The sequence below is a fragment of the Xenopus laevis genome, chromosome 9_10L (genome assembly GCF_017654675.1).
Source record: "Xenopus laevis strain J_2021 chromosome 9_10L, Xenopus_laevis_v10.1, whole genome shotgun sequence".
Lineage (NCBI taxonomy): Eukaryota > Metazoa > Chordata > Amphibia > Anura > Pipidae > Xenopus > Xenopus laevis.
Window position 1 is genome coordinate 734,842 of NC_054387.1, and position 20,177 is coordinate 755,018.

The following is a 20,177-nucleotide window of genomic DNA, read 5'->3' on the forward strand; positions in this document are numbered from 1 at the left end:
CTTCTCACTGAGCCTGATGCCCTCCAGGTTTGGCTCCTGACCTCTAATTTATCCACTTTCCCCAGCATGGAACGCTCTTGCCTTTTGTCCCCTGCTGATTCCTTACATTTTGGGAATGAATGTAGTTGCAATAATAACAAAGCAGCGAGAGGGTTATTGTGCCCTGTGTCTGCTGACAAAAGCTGCTCCCCACAGGCTCCCTTTCTGACAGTTTAGTTGAGAAGGCAATCAACGAACTGTCTCCAGACCAGGCAAAAATTCACAGCTTTGCTTCTGATTTTTCTGCGATTCGATTTCAGATTACCGCAGTCTATTTTCAGATGCTTATGAGGCATCTCCGCCAAGAACAGCAAAATAGAGATGACAGCTAATCCCAGGTCACCTTTACAATTTGGGACTTTCTCTAAGAAACGTGTGCGCCGATTTCCCTCCTTGTAGAAGGAACAAGGCATGTGGGGTTGTGCCATGTAACAGTCACAGTTTAATGGCCGAGGTAACTATGAGACGGACACATTTTACATGTGACAATATTCTAGGCTTGGTAAATACCTGGTGTTCAAATATATAATAGTGATTCATATGCCCACAGCACCATATTGATTAGATAAACCCAAACAGGATTTGGCCCCAAATGAATCCAAGTCCAACAATGGCAGCAAAGAAGCTTCAAGTTGAAGAATGTATCCCTTCCCAGAGCTGGGCTGCACCTTAATAAAGAATTACTATCCCAGCCAGTCATCATCTGTTGTGTACAGTAAATCCCTGCCAGTAATAACACTCATTCTCTTCTTATCAAAGGTTTATGAACCCTTGGAACCAAAATAGTGAAGCAAAATATCTCTAGGTTGGACCAACTGGAGTAAAGCGATGGAGCAGACAGACTCAACTTCATAGGGAGACGCAGAAAGACCAGTGGTCCAAACGGTGGAGAACCCTTATATTTATTGTCCCCAAAGCTAATATACTCATATATACAGACAGCACACACATAAGCTCATTGTATTATTTATGTTCTAGAAAGGACGCTAATTTGTTATTTTTCACCTATGGTCTTAAACATTTTGGGGTAAATTTATCAAAGAGTGAAGTTCCGCCACTAGAGTGAAATTCCCCAGCTCTCCATTCATTTCTATGGGATTTTGAAAGGCGTATTTATCAATGGGTGAAAGTGAAAGTTCACCCTTTGATAAATACGCCTATAAAAATCCCATAGAAATGAATGGGGAGTGGCGGCATTTCACTCTAGTGGCGGAACTTCACTATTAACTTCACTCTTTAATAAATATACCCCTAAGCATCCTTCAATCTGGCCTGAATTGTAACAGTTGATCATTTAGGGGTAAGCCTACATTCAAATAGAATTAAATAAGGTGTCCAGATAAGTTGTAACCGTGACATGTATAAACTGGACTGGGTGGGTGGCTTGAAGCCCATAGGGGTAAATCTCTTGTCTGGTCATACAAAGGCAGACATTTCGTACCAATTTAGACAAACCAACCCAAGTTCTTGATGGGGTCAAAATGTACCTATTAGGCAAGCACTCCATCAGAGGATGTCTTCTCTCAATGGGTCTGCACAGGACCACTTATATGATCCAATTGTTGTTCCAGGGTCCAATCAGAGGATGTCTTCTCTCAATGGGTCTGCACAGGACCACTTATATGATCCAATTGTTGTTCCAGGGTCCAATCAGAGGATGTCTTCTCTCAATGGGTCTGCACAGGACCACTTATATGATCCAATTGTTGTTCCAGGGTCCAATCAGAGGACCCTGATCTGGCCCACTACCTAGGTGGCAAAAATTGAATAAAGATGCACTTGTGATGAGCCTGGAAAATGAGAGAATCTTCTCACGTATGGGCAGCATTAGCCAGTCACTGATTATTTACTAGATTAGTAGATCCTGAATTACTCAGCTTCTAGTACATTGGCCTCCATCAGCATTAAATCCGCAGGAATAACTGCCATCAGGGTGTCATTATGTCAAAATGCCAAGGGAATTTAAAAGAGATTTAAAGAAGTAATTTGAACCAGTTTAAAATAAATCTGAACAGGGCAGTCACGTGGATTTTTGTCCTTTGCAATGTTACGTGAATGTGGCAGCAATGTCAGAACATTAAAAGAATGGACACTTAAATCACAATGAGCCTAAAATAATAATTTCCAAGTGCCATCATGTGTGAAATGTAATTTGACTTACACTTTAAGAAATACATCATATTTGCGTAACAAAGAAGCCCTTGTGTAGCAATAATATTATAGGGTGCAGAAAGTGATCCCCGTGGCTGTTTGGGTAAGTAAAGAATCTCAATCTACTGTCAGGGTTAGTCGAATTTGCAGAGGACCATCTTGGAAAGGGTTCTGGAAGCCTTTCTTCATAACTGAGAACTTCCAATTTTTTTCAGTTAATCTCATCAAAAAACACAATGCGGCTGGTAGGGGTTTAGGCAACAGTGTAACCAGAAGTTACTGGGATTAGACCAACTAGAAGGAGGGAGCTCAGCCAAATGGAAGGCCCTCCTCAATTAAACCCTATTACATAAAGCTTATTGTTTACTACCTGTAGAAATAAAAATGATATGGCACAAAACCGATTCCATTAAGACATATTGCACTTACATTTTATTGGTTTCTAAAGAAAATACAATTGGTTTATTCATTTGCTCTGTCCGTCTGTCTGCATCGTGTCTGTGATTTGGTTAAGTGTTATCATAGTTGAGGGTATCAGTAATAATTGTATTTATAGTACAATGAGCTGGTCTGAGCTCTGAGCTTATTCTTGTTACTCGTAGCTATGCAGGATGAACTTGTGCCCGAAATTATTGGCCAGTGGCTGCTCAAGAGATTGCCATTAGACGCATATTAGTGGAAATACTGTATATGTTATTTCCAAATTTCCAGGGAATTCGTGTGGATACACCCCCAGCTTTCTACCTTGCACGGGAGCTTAATATTTTAAGACCATAGAGCATAAAATTTGAGGCCAAAAAAAGTAGGGTGTTCCAGTTTATTTCAATGGTGTCCAGTTGGGTTGACATCAGTCTTCTCTTCTGCCCAGACCAGTCAGGTTTGTCCATTGGCATCCAAGTTAACCAATTTTTTACAGACCATGCATTGTGTACAGGGAGGTAGATCGTAGATCTTGACGTAGGTCAAGAATTTCATTGTACACTGTAGTAAGGTTTTCTTTTACTGGAAGCAGGTGTCCTAGTACCAAAAACAGGCCCAGACAATTATTATTCCCTCTCCTATCAAATGGGGACAGTGAAGATACTCCTGAATCCTCGGCCAGCATTCCAGATGCACAATATATTACTCTCAGGGATGTGTTTCTACTGCTCTATAGTCCAATTATAGAGGTGACTTTTACACCAATCAAGCTGACACTTTGTATTGTCTATGTTGATATCAGATTTTGCCCTTTCTTATTGCACAGTTTACTGTGGTAGAGAAATCCATTACATATCAAGGTGTCCAATCAGGTAACAGCCTGAGGTTCCTTTTAGTAAATGCTTTGTTTCCATACTTCAGAGTCACCAATTTATAAGAATAATTACGCATGAAAACACGCAACTGAGCTCAGGTTTTGATGTGAATCACACATATAATTGAGATAAAAATGGAAGATCGGCAAAAAAAACAGCATTTGATTCTTTAGGGTGCCTGGTGAAAAAATCGCCTCTTCTTCAGATGACTAATCTCCCCAAAGTGCCTTCCCGCCGGCTAGAATCTAAATCGCCGGCAGAATGGCACCCTATGTCCAGGACCGGACTGGCAATCTGTGGGTTGCTATAAGGTGCCATAGAAAGTCATTATTTAGTGGACTGATAGGGACTGTTTGGGCCTCTGTGTCGGCTGATTGGGCCTCTGTGTACCTGAAATGCCAGGGCCTATTTTAATTCTCAGTCCGGACCTGCCTATGTCAATATATGCACTTGCATGAGTTTCCAAACAGGACATGGGACGGGTGCAAGGATGGTCTTTGGACACAAGTACCTTTCATTAATACATGCAAGCACTGTGTCCATTTAGGCCTCTAGTGTTCTATATAGTAACTTGCTAGTACATAGCATTCCCCAAGTGCAGGCACTCTAGAGCTAGTCTAATTAGCACATAAAGTTGCAATCCTCGTCATAAAACTTGAGATGCGAGAATATACTTTTCCATCCACTGAAAGTTTTGCTTCTTTGTCATGTGCTACAACAATCAGATCAGTAGCTGAGATGAAGGGGTGTTCTCTCTCTCTGCAAGTAAATCTCATGCTGCTTTACATTCTGAAATTGGTTCTTTCTGCGGCAGCACTCTTTGCCAGCACCATGGATGCACATTAGCATGTGAAAGGGTCAATCAAAATGCAGAGATTGAGAATGCGCTGATTGCAATCACAGTCTAACGAGGCTTATGATGGGATGATGCCAGTGTCTTGCAGGTGCTCCGATGGCACTTGACAAGAGTGACCTAATTATTCACCTCTTTGTACATAAACACACCCAGCTCCGATTGGACGATGCTGATGAGCTTGCATGTGGTCTTCTTTTTATCAGCTACTTGTAAAATCTAAACATTTAAGAATTTCAGTGCCATTGTTCATCAGATCACTTGGTTCCAGGGAGAACCCTCAGAGAGCAAACACAAGAAAGAAACGTCAAGCAGTGAAATATCAACATGAGTTGGTTCTGCTACAAAGGCCACCAACAAGAGCCCTAACTGATTGTGGCCAGTACTATCATAGTAACCTCACAAGCATTTACAGCCTCGGATAGTTACAATTGGATTATTGGAAGAGTTTATATTCCTAGGACTTCTCGTACCAGCTGAACTGAAGAAGCTGCTCGGATGAGTAGTAAAACTTCTTCCATGATTACTCAGCAAGTCCAGTTGCTCGTGAGTCTCCAACCCCTTGGATGTTGCTCTCAGTGGCCTCAAAGCAGGATCTTATTTTTGAATTCCAGGCTTGGAGGCAAGTTTTGGTTGTATAAAAACCAGGTGTACTGCCAAACAGAGCCTCAATGTAGGTTGATAATCCACATAGGGGCTACCAAATGGCCAATCACAGCACTTATTTGGCACCCCAAGAACATTTTTCATGCTAGTGTTGCTCCCCAACTCCTTTTACTTCTGAATGTTGCTCACGGGTTCAAAAGGTTGGGGATCCCTGGTCTAGATTTATTTTTGTTAAATATATCCTTAAATGAGAAGGAAAGTCGCTAACCACTTGGGGGTGACCCAAATTGAATGTATTAATTTAATGGAAACCCAGGGCCGGTGCTCTTATCAGCAGAAAACTGCACCGACCCGGGGTTATTCCAACGAGCACCATGATCACTTCTAATCCGAATCTGAATGCTTGGCCCTGATGTCTCTGTTAGAGTTTGGCTTCAAACACTGCGTCGGCCCAAGGGCAGAATGTATTATAGAAAGCAACACTAATGTTTTCTCTTTAACTGCTGGGCCTGATGAGGGGGACAAAGTAAGTTTGTATAACATTAACATCTCTGCTGAAGCTGCTCAGCCCTTTCCCTTCATTACATGACAGAGCCTTCTGTCTGCCCGTGAGTGTCTCTGCCCCTGGGAATGAAGGGCTGGGGATGAAGGAAGTTCACTCCTATTTCCTCATCAAACTCAATCCTGACCCACAATTACCCATTAACATATGGACTATGGGTCTATGTGCCGTACACATTCACTGGCATCTCGGCAGCAGCATTTCAACAATCCTGGTTTTCATTTTCTTCGTGCAGCTCTGCCCTCCACCTCTCAAATACACCCTTGTATTATACATATATGTCAAACTATGTAATTATATGAACATGACAGAAATGTTACCGTTACCTTAACAACGGGCACTTTAATGGCTTATTTCTGACATCTGATGTGAAAAGAGCAGGTTGTTTGCCCTATTTAACCTACCTGTGTGTCTGTGTGTATTACTGGGGAGAAAGTATTTTTTAGTGGGGGGCAGCAAAGGGATGGCAATAATTGGACAATATATCTCCTATCTTTCCCCTACCATCTAGTACTTTGCAGAACATGAGTTATACAAGGGAAGCCAACAGTGGGGGGTTATCATAAAGGCAACCCAGACCTCTGGTTTCAGAGCTGAGTGGATTGGGAGAGAGGCACCAAGGGCCTGTGTGATAATGATTGGATATAGCACAGTTTTTTGGGGTAGGAAGAGAAAGGTACACGTGGATCCTCTCCAGAAGTAGAACTAGACACCCACAGGCCCACTGACAACATTTCCAGCTGGGACTCCTTTCCACAACACCCCTGAATCTACCTACCGTCCCCCTACCTCTACCATCGGACCTCATGGTGGAGCAGACCCAGACCAGTGAAACCTCCTGCCCGGCTCAGTAGTTACACCCCTGATCTTCTGATATTTTTATCCGATGCCCCATCCACCAACCATCAAAGTGGACTGGCAGATCAATTTCAATGTAAGTCCTGTGTGCCGGTAATTCCTGTTTTCCACTCAATTTGGAGGTTGCCGTTCCCTCATATCGTGCACCAGATCAGAGGCCTTGGTGTGCTGGTGGGTTATTTACTGGCAGATCAATTTCCCAGTTTGCATGGACTGATATTGCAGAATTGTCTGTTGAGACTATGGTTGCCATCTTTTCTGAAAAAAAATAACACTGTCATCAAGCATAATTTTTACCAGTCAGCCCGGCCAGGTGGCAACCCTAGTTGAGACTGACCCCCAAGGTGCCATATATGTTCAAGTTCTCACACTTATCATTGCCTATTATTCCTCACAAAGCACAGGCCAATGGATTTGCCATTTCTAAGGGGACCACTTATATTTGACCAGACTTCGCCAGGCATGGAGCAATGTGGCCTACTGGGCCAGTCATTTTGTGTGATCAGATATTGCGTTGCCATTCCTTCTGATCCATACATTATTAGAAAGGAATAAAGGGGTTGTGACTATAATGTGTTGTATGGGGATCTGTTGCTTTAAATAGAGAGGAGAGAAAAAGATGAAGATTATTGTGATAAGTAGGAGCTCACAGAGAGGGAAACAAGATACTAATACATCAAGCCTCCCACTCATTACACAGCTCTGTCTGCCAAGGTGACTCCACCGGCTACAATGTAGGTCCTCGTAGGGCAAGTTTTGAACCCTTCTCAATGTCAACAGTCTCTGTGCAGACCCAAGCTAAAGACTGCTCCTCCATAGGCCAAAATACTGCTCCTCCATAGGCCAAAGTATTGCTCCTCCATAGGCCAAAATACTGCTCCTCCATAGGCCAAAATACTGCTCCTCCATAGGCCAAAATACTGCTCCTCCATAGGCCAAAATACTGCTCCTCCATAGGCCAAAATACTGCTCCTCCATAGGCCAAAATGCTGCTCCTCCATAGACCAAAATACTGCTCCTCCATAGGCCAAAATACTGCTCCTCCATAGGCCAAAATACTGCTCCTCCATAGGTCAAAATACTGCTCCTCTTTAGGAAAAAATACTGCTCCTCCATAGGCCAAAATACTGCTCCTCCATAGGCCAAAATACTGCTCCTCCATAGGCCAAAATACTGCTCCTCCATAGGCCAAAATACTGCTCCTCCATAGGCCAAAATACTGCTCCTCCATAGGCCAAAATACTGCTCCTCCATAGGCCAAAATACTGCTCCTCCATAGGTCAAAATACTGCTCCTCCATAGGCCAAAACACTGCTCCTCCATAGGCCAAAATACTGCTCCTCCATAGGCCAAAATACTGCTCCTCCATAGGCCAAAATACTGCTCCTCCATAGGCCAAAATACTGCTCCTCCATAGGCCAAAATACTGCTCCTCCATAGGTCAAAATACTGCTCCTCCATAGGCCAAAACACTGCTCCTCCATAGGCCAAAATACTGCTCCTCCATAGGCCAAAATACTGCTCCTCCATAGGCCAAAATACTGCTCCTCCATAGGCCTGTCCATCAACTTCTGTTTGACCCTTGTGTGTGTGCAGGTGAAGGGCAGGTGAAGTGCAAGTGAAGTACAGTTGAAGTGCAGGTGAAGTGCAGGTCATGGGCAGGTGATGTGCAGGTGAAGTGCAGGTGAAGTGCAGGTGAAGGGCAGGTGAAGGGCAGGTAAAGGGCAGGCAGCTAAACTACCTCCGAACTGCATTTCTCCTCTTTGCTCTAAGCTCTCGCATCTTTTTCAAAACAAGCCGCACTCTTCCAGACAGACCCATAGGGGTTGGAACAGGGGTAGAGCCAATTCCCTCTAAAATACACAGAATAATAACATATGAGAACTTCTTTTTGCTATTCATTCTTTATGGATTATTATTAACATTTTGGTACAAACACTTTGGCTTTGACACAACTACCTAGTTGCTAAGATAACTGACCCTAACAACCAAGTGGGTTCATTGAGAAGAATACCAGCAACAAGGAGCTCCTCTGTCTTGTTTTGGTTTCCTTAAATTGAGCATTATTTTCTGCATTCCTGGGTGAAATATGTGGGTCAATAAATAGCCGGGCTTTACACATGACAGCTTGGGAGAAATTTATGAGAATTCTGCTGATATCGGCACGTGGAATTGCTGGGATTTCCATACCAGAGACATAACACACACTTGGAACATGTCCCCAGACAATTCAGTTTATAAAGCCTGCAGCTATTAACCCATTAAAGTAAAGGCTTTACTCCGACTATTTTGTCCATGCCATATAAAACTAAATGTATTGAAAAACGGGAAAGCTATAAAACCTGCAATAAAGTTTCCTGAAGTTGCTGGCACCACATTTATATCAGTATAGTATTAGTTATCTGGGAACCCGTTATCCAGAAAGCTCAGAGTTGCAAAAAGGCTGTCTCCCATAGACTCCGTTTTATCCAAATAATCTAAATTTTTAAAAATGATTTTCCTTTTCTCTGTAATAATTAAACTGGTCCACACTAAGATATAATTAATCCTTGTTGGAGGCAAAATCAGCCTATAGGATTCATATCATGTTTACACGATTTTCTAGTAGAATTAAGGTATGACGTTGTAATGTGAGGGTCAAGAAAACCTTGACCCGCATCACCCCTCCACCTCCATTTATAGAGCCGCCTATGACATCACAAAAGGGGTGGGGCAGGCGCGAGTCTATAAAACGAGTCTAAGGTCACAACCTGCAAGAGGAGCAGCATGGTTTGCCCTAACCATGGGTATCAGGCTGGCCCGCACATCGCTAGTATGAAGATCCAAATTATAGAAAGATCCATTATCTGGAAAACCCCAGGTATCGAGCATTTTGGATAACAGGTGCCCTACCTGTATTACACCTCAATGAAACATGTCAGTAGAGTGACCTAATCACTTATGAGTTGGTTCCTAAAAGAAGGCAGGGTTTCACTAAAGTTTTAGACTCTTTTCTAAGCTGTATTTTTTCCCTGTATTCTAGTATAGATTTTAGGGAAATATTTGGATGTTTATTTTCAATAAGGCACTAAAGGATCCTTTCAAACTCAAAATAACAATAACCCAATGTATAACCAGTGCTACCATGGTCGGACTGGGCCAGCAGGACATTGCGAAAAAACCTGGTAGGCCCCACCGGCCCAGACCCAAACCCTGCTGGTGCTCCCCCAGGCCGCTGAATGGGTCTAGTAGGGGAATGTGGGGGTGCAGGGGGTGCAGGGGCCCCTGGGCTGGCAGCTCTGTGGGCCCTGCACCCACCAGTGTGACCCTGGCCACTACATACTAAAATCTCCTAGCATAGCATAGTTTTATGGTCTGGCAGTTCTTTTGGGTTGGCAATGACCTCCTGAAGAAGAGGTACACCCCTGAAACATTGTCGTGTTTGGCTTGACACATTAAAGGGGTATTCCCCATTTTGCATACGTTCCCGTGTTCTAGAGTCTTCTATTGCTTATGCCTGTGGGGGTGCCGTCCCCCTATTCATAGAGTACCAGGTAAACTATTGAAGAGAGGCCAGGTAGGTGTGCGCGTTTCTTTCCAAGCAATATCAAACCATACCCTTTGGGCCGTGGCATTTCCAGTACACAAAGGACCAAAGAGACAATCATAACCTGAACATGTCTCTGCTGAATAGCTGGTGGATTGTATTAAGATTGGGTCTTCTACCAAAACTGAAGGACAGTAAAGTTCTTTGTTGTTCTCGTATAAACCGTGTGGTTCCCACAAGTTATCTGATTCCCCCCAGGGCTGGCACAGTTAGGACGGAGAACCCTTCCAAAGCAATTTACTTTAACCCTTGTAGCAGATGGAGCGTGGAGATGCGAAGGTTACGTCTGCCTCCAGGCCTCCCAAAATGTCACAGGCGAGTTCTTAAATGAATTACATTTCTCCCAGCGTATGTGTGTACACACAAGTTGTTGTTTTTGAAATAATCACCGTTCGAGAGAGAATATAAAATACGATTCTGAAAGGCAAATATTTAAAATATATGAACATTTTGTCAGTCAGTGTGACCAGCGTCACGATTAGACACAAATGATTGACATCCATTCTTTGGACACCGCTGGCAGCGACATAAATCCGCAAAGGAATATTTCTGTAATCGTTATTTTATTAAATTTTATTAAATACTATTACATGACGATTGTAGGTACCTATGTTACTATAATTGACAGCATTCTTGATTTCAAATCTGTATAATTCTGCATTTCCATTATGTTCATGTCTGCTAACTCTGTAAAACACAATAAAAATTATTGAAATAAAGCGGTTTTTGTCATTTTTTTTACTTGGACGAAGTAACTCTGGACAGTTTATTAGATCACCCAAATATATATGAAAACAATTCCAGAAAGATGATGATAATGATGACTCTATCCATTAAAATGAGCATGAATTTTGGATGTAAGGGGGCAGTCGTTTGTGGAACGGTCCCTGACCATTAATTTATAATTGTCTGACAACACAGGAGAAATGTCTCCACTGGAACAGAGATTTGGTTGTTAGAGCTGAAAGGAGCACGACTCTAGCACTACACAAGTCCAGCATAAAGACACCTTTTGTAATAACTTACCCCGGTAGGGGTGGTGGAGTTCGGCGGGGACGCCCGCAGGGCTCTCCTGCGCCTAGGGTGCGCGCGCCGCTTCCGTCCGTGTCTTAAAGGCGCAGGCGCGCTGATGTCATACATCAAATTTTGCAAATTGTGCAAATTTTAAATGTATTTAAAGGGACAGTTTGTAATTGTATATTGCCCGTGATAGGATTGATATCCTGGTGCTTCCTAGCCTTGTGCTTTCTGTTCCTGAGCCTAGACCTTGTTTGTTAATCCATGTTTGACCCTGCCTGTATATTGACTACTCTGAATTCTGAATATTGACCCAGCCTGAACTTTGACCACTCTTTGCCTGATCCCTTCTGCCTGTTTGATACCTGGTTTTGACCTTTGCCTGCCTGACGATTCTGTTATCTGCCTTCCTCGACCCAGCCTGTCTGACCATCCGCTTGCCTTGACCTTTGTACCATGACCTTCGGCCTAAAGACTCTTCTAAACAGCCGTGCCCAGAACATCTCGCCTTGTACCCCTCGTTAAGTCCAGGTGGCACCCAAATAAGCTGAGGGCTCCTCCTCCCGAAGCCCAACGGTGGTCACACTACTGGTGAAGCCGAGCCGAGACCAGGGTGCTTGGCACTTGTTCTGGTATTTGGTGCCGGCCGTGACACCTTTATTATAACAAGCACATGAACTGTAAGTTGCATTTGAGAAAGATGATTTGCAGCCATCACCCTTTTACAAATTACAATTGAATTGAACACAACCTAGAACAGGAGCTGCACACTCAAGTTCTGGCAATAGGGGGCACCAGTAAAGCTTCTAATGAGAAGACTAAATACATTTCCGGAGGGTGAACGAGAAGCTTGCAGTTCTATCATGAATGCCGCCCACAGAAGGCTTCACAGACTCAACGGCTTTTTATTACTATAAAACTGAGTTAACGTCGCATCTGGGACACTTATTTGTGATTTTTAAAGAGGAGCACGAGGAGACAGGTGAGAGGCACTAAAAATGGCTGATTAAATACTGGGAAGGCTGTTGAGAAACTGCAAATCAAATTTACTCTTCCCCTAAAGCTCAGCTCACAAGATCCAGTGTCTACTCAGAAAGGCTCATTTACTAGTGGCCCAGACAAAAGCACTAACTGCATTTATGCTCAATGTGCAGTTGGACCCGCCCTGCAGGGGGCGCAAGACCGCTCAATGGCTCCGATATCAATGTGGGCGAATATGGTGCAATCCAGGGGGCCCATTTATTAAAACTCCATTTTTTTTTTCTGGTCAAAGTTTTTAAAAGTCCAATCTTTTGTGGAAAAAAAACTCGACATTTTTAGAGATTTATCGTACCCCAAAGCTGCTAAAAATGTTGAATCTGTCCACGGCAGATGTCCCTGAAATCGTTTCTTGACATCGTGATCTGCGTCGGATAATCCAAAAAAATCAGGGTTTTCATTTGATAATCCTAAAAATGTGAGATGGCACTGTGAAAATCGATAAAATCTAGTTTTCAGAAAGTCAGTTACGATACGAATTCACGCTTGATTTTGTCGCAACGTGTTATTAAAATCGTGGAAGGGAGTTGGGTCAAATTTGTTTTCGGGAAAAAAAATGAGATACATTTGAGTTTTAGTAAATCAGCCCCTGGGTGTTCCACCCTCCGGCCCATGTGAATGCGATTGCATGCTGAGTAGTCCCTGAAGCTGCCCATAGATGTTGAGATTTTTAAAAGATCAGATCCTCATGAGACCACGATTATCTCGAAATGATCGTACGAATTGACCATCAACTAAAAAGACCAATTTGGCAGGAAAACAAAGGGGAGCTGCAAACATAGATACATTGCACTGGGACCCACAAAGATTTTTTGACCTGGCCGATGAATTTCCTGACTGAAAAATCGTAAAATGTACGATCGTTCGAATCCCACTAACCGCACGATAATTTCGGAGGATTGGTCGGACTTCCCTAAAATCGGTCGTTCGGTAAGAAGAATCGTCGCGTCTATGGGGAGCTTAACACTGATACATTACTAAATATCTGTCATGGGAAGACTGCTTCCAATTCATGTGAATGGGCTGAACAAGTGCATACGAGGAAAGCTCTTTGACTACAGATTGTGGGAGTCATTAGGGCAGTGATCCCCAACCAGTAGCTCGTGAGTAACATGTTGCTCTCCAACCCCTTGGATGTTGCTCTCAGGGTCCTCAAAGCAGGTGCTTATTTTTATATTCCAAGCTTGAAAGCAAGTTTTAATTGCATAAAAACTTAGTATAGTGCCAAGTAGAGTCTCCTGTAGGCTGCCAGTCCACATAGGGGCTACCAAATAACCAATCACAGCCCTTATTTGGCACCTCAAGGGACTTTTTCATGTTTGTGCTGCTCTCCAACTCTTTTTACATTTGAATGTGGCTCACAGGTTAAAAAGGTTGGGGACCCCTGATTAGTGCAAAGGCTCATGGGGTAATTTGATTGTGTTTATGATCTAATAAAAACATGGCGTCAACATGCTCCTTATCACTTCAAAGCTTTCGGCTTTTTCTTATTCTTGTTCCCGGTGTCGTAGCCTTCACAAACCATTGTTGCCCAATGAAGGCCAACTGCTCATTACTTACTTGACTTTAGTGGACTGATTACAAATAGGATTTCCAACCTTACAGCTGGGGTTCATTTTTCTCTACCCGAGGGCAAACATTTGATTTAGTTAATGGCGGACTTGGTTTTAAAGTGGCAACTGCATCTAAATCCACATGATTACTTTATATTGGCTGGCTGGGAATTCACATATTTCCCGTACAAAGACATTTGCATGTGAATTTCAGTTTTATCTTTTCTAGACGTGAGCTGAGTGGGACAATATTCACTGGGGAGCAAGAAAGGATTTAATCTCTATTGTGTTAGGAAACAAGCAAATTCCATGTATCAGAGGCCGGCGCTTGAGAAACGCCGCTTATCTCTCGTCGCTCTATAAGGGAAAAGAACGGACAGTTTGTAGCATTTAAATAACTAAGGACACACTTATAGGTTATCAGTGAAACCCCGAGCTTTATTCATTCCAGGCTCAGCACAGGGATTGGAATTTGACTTTATATATATATATATATATATATATATATATATATATATATATATATAGAGTATGTTCTGTGCATATATACACTGCATTCGGATATGTGTGTAAAGGAAACTGATACTCACCAACACCATGCTCTGATTCAAGATGGTGGCACTCTGGTCCAAGATTGGTGGCGCCCTGTTCTCCCACGTGGGTCCTGCTGGTCACAGCATTGTGATGCCAGCACCTTCTCGCCCGCTGATTGGACGCCAACGTCGGAATGGACGCTGGCATCAGAACAGGTGCCGGCATCAGAACGCCAGTGTCATGACGTCATCGCGTCCAACTTTTGGTGCCAAAGGAGGCCTATTTAAAGGAGCTTGAACATTGCAATTTTGCCCAAGTATAGGTTTCACTTCATGTATTCCTGGGTGTGATTATAACTTGTCTTATTTGATTCCTGTCTACCGACTTCTTCCGTATTGACCCTTCTCTGCCTGGAGTGAACCCCTTGCCTGGACTTTGACCATTCTTTTGCCGAACCCTCTTGTTACCATGAACCTCTGTCTGACAAACTGCCTCCTCCTTGGTGCGCACTCCTAACTCTGCCTACGGCCCTTACAATCCCCAGTAGGGCATATTCAGTATATGTCAATAAGTAAAAGGGAACATGTATAGTTGCGGGGCCTGCAGAGTAATTAGAGGAGGGTATTCAGAGATACAGAGTGAGGTTAATGCATTAGATCCATAAGATAAATACAGGCCCAATGTCATACATGTCCCAACACCAGGCAGGATAAATTCAGTGCCAACTCCAAGCCCCTAGAACACATGTGAGTATAAATATATTGTCAATTTCTTCTATAACATCCAACTTCGTTGGTGGTTTTCCATTGGCCTTTTTATTTAGCAGTGACCCAAAAAATGCGATTAGATTTCTCCTGCACATTGCTGGCTGTTTCTTTCCTTTTGCAAAATGCACATTGCAGACCTCCCAACAGTCCCGTTTTTAGAGGGACAGTCCCTCTTTTGACAGCTCAACCCGCAGTCCCTCATTTGTACTGGAAAGTCCCGTTTTTCTCTGCACTGAACAGCCAGAAAAAGAAACAAAGTTTCTCACTTAATTGGCTTTTAGCAGAGAGCAGAGAACAGCCACCAGGTTCAAATAAGATACTTTGTAACAATTTCGAGCTAAGCAAATAAGTAATTGTAACAATATAAGATAACAGGTCTCTTGGGAGAAGTCAGACTCACAGCTTAAAGGGCAATTCACCTTCATTAGCAAAACTGTAATTGAAAAAAAAACAAAAAACACAGAAATCTGTTCAAACTTTCATAACCTGCCAAATTTTCTAAAATGAACATGGTAATTAGGGGGTGTGGCCACAAAAAAGGGACGTGGTGAAAAAAATTTGCTGCACTACGCGCGCCAACTTTTTTGTCCCTCTTTTTATTTCCAAAATGCTGGGAGGTATCAGTTATGACATTGCTGTGCTTGGGGTACAGCCCCACCTTTCACTACAAATTCAATTGATATGAATATAAATTGACAGAAATCTTTGCTACAATCATCACACTGAATGGCTGACTTGCAAGGAAGGAACAATGGCTTTTCGTATGAAAACAATCTTGTCGTGATTCGGGGTTAGGGAGGAGGGACGCGGAATAAAAGGGGGGACTGGTCAATGGGCCCCAATATTAGTCATTAATAAATTGATATCAGTGTTTAGTAGCAGCCTGGAGATCTCCAGATGGAAGTGAAGGGTAATGAGGGAAGGAGAGGATAGAAGAGATAAAGCAACTGTCATGCAGAGAAGAAGTTCAACTTTGCAAAGCCCTTTCTTTCCTTTCTTGGTCAATGAAATGGTTCTCTTTAATGGCACCACATTGGTGTGTTCCTGTTAAATATGGTTAAACGAGTCTTGGGTCTTGTTGTTCAGCTTTAGCTTTATTATGTCACTGCTAAGCACATTACACTGATCTTACTACACCAGCTTCTGCTAAATCTCATTGCTCCACACAATTCTTCTCTTCATCCTCACATTAGTCCCGCCGGTGCCTTTTATCAAGTGCCACAAACCCCTCTAACACCTATTTCACCCATAAAAATAAAGTTAAATCTCTCTTCCTAATTCCTACACTTAGGGGCAGATTTATCAAGGGTCGAAGTGAATTCGAGGGAATTTTAAAAGTTAAAAAATTCAAAAATTCAAAGTAATTTTTTGGATAACATCGAATAGGATACCACGACTTCGAATTTACTTCGACTTCAATTCGAAGTAAAAAACGTTTGAATATTCGACCATTCAATAATCAATAATAATCAATAATCGAAGTACTGTCTCTTTAAGAAAACTTCTACTTCAATACTTCGCCAAATTAAACCTGCCAAAGTGCTATAATAGCCTATTAGCCTTCTAGAGTCGAGACCATTTTCTTCTTCACACATCAAAGTAAAATCGTTTGATTATATGCTAAAATTGTTTGAATCGTTCGATTCGAATGATTTAATCGTACGATCAAACAATTTTACTTTGATCATTCGATGTCCAAATTCGGTGAAAAATACTTTGACTTGGATATTCAAATTCAAAGTATTTTAATTTGACGGTCGAATTTCGAAGTATTTTACACTTCAAAATTCCACCCTTGATAAATCTGCCCCTTAATGTATGGGCAGCTTTACAGACTATATTGGTCCCCTGGGTCACTTTTTGCTATCTCTACCCTTGTGTAGAATCTCCATCAACTAAAAGAGATTATTTCCAGTAATACGGAGTGTCTGGGCAGTGATTTCGCAGAATGCAATACAATACAATATAATAATGCTATATAATAATACTATATAATAATGCTATATAATAATGCAATATAATAATACTATATAATAATACTATATAATAATACTATATAATACTATATAATAATGCAATATAATAATACTATATAATAATACAATATAATAATACTATATAATAATGCAATATAATAATACTATATAATAATACAATATAATAATACTATATAATAATACTATATAATAATACTATATAATAATACTATATAATAATACTATATAATACTATATAATAATGCAATATAATAATACTATATAATAATACAATATAATAATACTATATAATAATGCAATATAATAATACTATATAATAATACAATATAATAATACTATATAATAATGCAATATAATATTGTTATATAATAATGTTATATAATAATACTACTACAGGAAGTTGTAGCAGAGCTGAATAGCTCGTGCCTCTCACTGTACTACTACTAGTAGCTGTGTCATTAGTAGAGTCAGTAGTAGTATAAAGAGAAACTTCTCTGACAGGTACTCGCAGGCCCCTCCCAGTCTCCGCCCCTTGCCCTGCCCATTGGCTGCTCCCGTGCGCTGCTGCTGCTGCTGAGGGAGAGAGAGAGACAGAGCCGCTGCTGAGACTGTGGGAGGTTGAAGTTTCCCCCGTGGGTGTCTCTGTCGGTCTGTGTCTGTCTGTCTGTCTGTCGGTCAGACACGCGGAGCTGCAAGAGATCGGCTGGAAGCGGGTGAGATAATGACTCTTTCTGATCTCTCTATAGAACTGTCTGTATCAGCTATTTGTACTCAATGACAGGAGACAAGATGCTGCACGTGACTGTCACTTTCTGACACTTTCTCACCAGGCTCCTCCCACTCATTCTCTTCCCAGGGAGGGACTTCCAGCAGGTGACACTGGAGAACTTTCTGTGCCACCTCCAACTGTCACATCTACTTTATTATCTATTTATTATCTATATGTTGTCTATTTATTAACTATTTATTAACTATTTATTTTCTATTTATTATCTATATATTATCTATTTATTTTCTATTTATTATCTATTTATTATCTATTTATTATCTATACATTCTTTATTTATTATCTATTTATTATCTATATGTTATTTATACATTATCTATACATGATCTATATATTATTCTATACATTATCTATTTATTATCTATTTATCATCTATATATTATCTATTTATTATCTATACATTTTCAATACATTATATATTATCTATACATTTATGGCTACAGCTGATATAGAGTTGTGTGTGTATATATTGTGGGGAAAGTGTGTGTGACCCAACATAAATGAGCTTTTTTTTTACCCTCCATCTAATTGTGACATCATCATACAGCCCTTTAATACTTTCCTGTCACTTTCCTTCCCCCAGAGGAGCAGTTAAATGAATTACCAGTCCTCTCAGAATCCCCAGATCATGAGCTTCTCAAAGGCTGCTGCTTAAATAAGGGAGGAGTTTAAACACTGCTGTGCATTATGTTATTAATGTTATTAATAATAATTTTAATAAAAACAAGATGGCAGAATGCCATTTCAAAGTGTTTCTGGCAAAGGTGTTTTCAGGTGTGTACTGCCCCTTTAAGCCACATTGGGGTTATTTCATGTAAATGTCCAGTATGAGACTTTCACTTACTACTTGGCTAATGCTCAGACAATCAGACAATCACATTGTTATAAAGGGGAAATATAGTGTTAAAAACAAAACAACAGACAGAAAGCACCTTTAAAATGTAGAAGTTACTGGGGGTTCACAGAAAAATCATTTTAAGTCCCCCCTAAACTGTAGGAAAACTAAGATATATATTTAAGCCTCTTATTGGTCAGTGTCTCACGTACAGGCCCCCCAGAGTTGTATTTACCATATACGACGGCAGATTTGGGGGAACAGTTATATTATATTATATTATATTTTGTGCTGTCAATACCTGCCCTTCTAAATCTGATGGGGGGGGGAGTATGTGAACACCTGTGATTGGTGCTTATCCAGTACAACAGGTTGTTTTGTATGGGTGTCAATCAAAGGCTAAGGGGGTGGGGCTGAGATTCAGCCCCTCCCTACTCACATCATTGGCTAATTCTGCGTCTGACTGACGCTTTCCCACACTCTAAAGGTGAGCCGGGGGCATTTACTGGACCTGTTTGGGAACTGTAATGTGTGAGAGCAAAGCTGTGATTGGCTGAAGTTTCAACACCCATCATGGAATTAATATTAGGACACGCCCACTGGCACTAACTGCCGAGACTCTGTGGGGGCCCATTGAAAGTGTCATTCTTAAAGCAGAGCAAAAGTGAGGTAGTACATATGTACAGTACTTTCAACTTTCTATATATTGTCTTATATTAGGGATGCACTGAATCCAGGGTTCGGGATTTGGCGATTTTCAGCAGGATCTAGATCCGGCCGAATCCTTGTGCCTGGCCAAACTCAATCCGAATCTTTAAAATTATGTGTCTTTTTCGTCACAAAACAAGGAAGGAAAAAAAAAAAAAATTTAGGCTGTTTAGGCTCTCTTTTTCCCTCCCCTTCACTGATTTCTATATGCAAATTAGGGTTTGGATTCGGTATTCGGCCGAATGTTTCACAAAGGATTTGGGGATTTTGTAGAATCAATTCCCCTTAATTTAGGAAACTCGGGGAACAGGCCTCTCTGTCATTTGACTGGCAGGACAGTGGCCGGGATTCAGCACAATCTCAGCTGCTGCAGCTCTCTTGGAACGTTGGCATCAGCCTGACTTGGGAGAACTTTACTCTCTCTCTCTCGTTTTTATTTTCTACTCTCATAAACAGGATTTGTTATAATGCAAACAGGGCTTGTTCCCCTTTAAATGAACTGTTAGTATGATGTACAGAGGGATATTCTGAGACAATTTGCAACTGGGTTTCATTTTTTATTATTTGTGGGTTTTGACATATTTAGCTTTTTATTCAGCAGCTCTCCAGTTTGCAGTTTCAGTTTCAGCAATCGGGTTGCTAGGGTCCAAATTCCCCTAGCAACCATGCACTGATTTGAATAAGAGACTGGAATATGATTAGGAGAGGCCTGAAGAAAAAGAGGAGTAATAAAAAGTAGCAATAACAATACATTTGCAGCCTTACAGCTCATTTGATTTTAAATGGGGTCAGCGACCCCCTGTTTGAAAAGTGGAAAGAGTCAAAAGAAAAAGGCAAAAAATTAAAAAACTATAAAAAATAAATAAATAATGAAGACCAATTTTAAAAGTTGCTTAGAATTGGCCATTCTATAACATACTAAAAGTTATCATTAAGGTGAACCGCCCCTTTAATGACTGAGAACGAATGAGGAGGAGACAAACTCTCTGCC

General features: G+C 41.4%; 1 protein-coding gene across 1 annotated transcript in view; it reads left to right on the plus strand.

The window, feature by feature from the left end:
• Positions 1-17,472: 17,472 nt before the first annotated feature.
• Positions 17,473-20,177, plus strand: part of LOC108701751 (zinc finger protein 385C) — a 76,773-nt gene continuing 74,068 nt past the window's right edge. The window contains exon 1 of the mRNA XM_041575962.1: positions 17,473-17,569. The gene's annotated coding sequence lies outside the window, so the exon portion shown is untranslated. The remainder of the gene's footprint in view (positions 17,570-20,177) is intronic.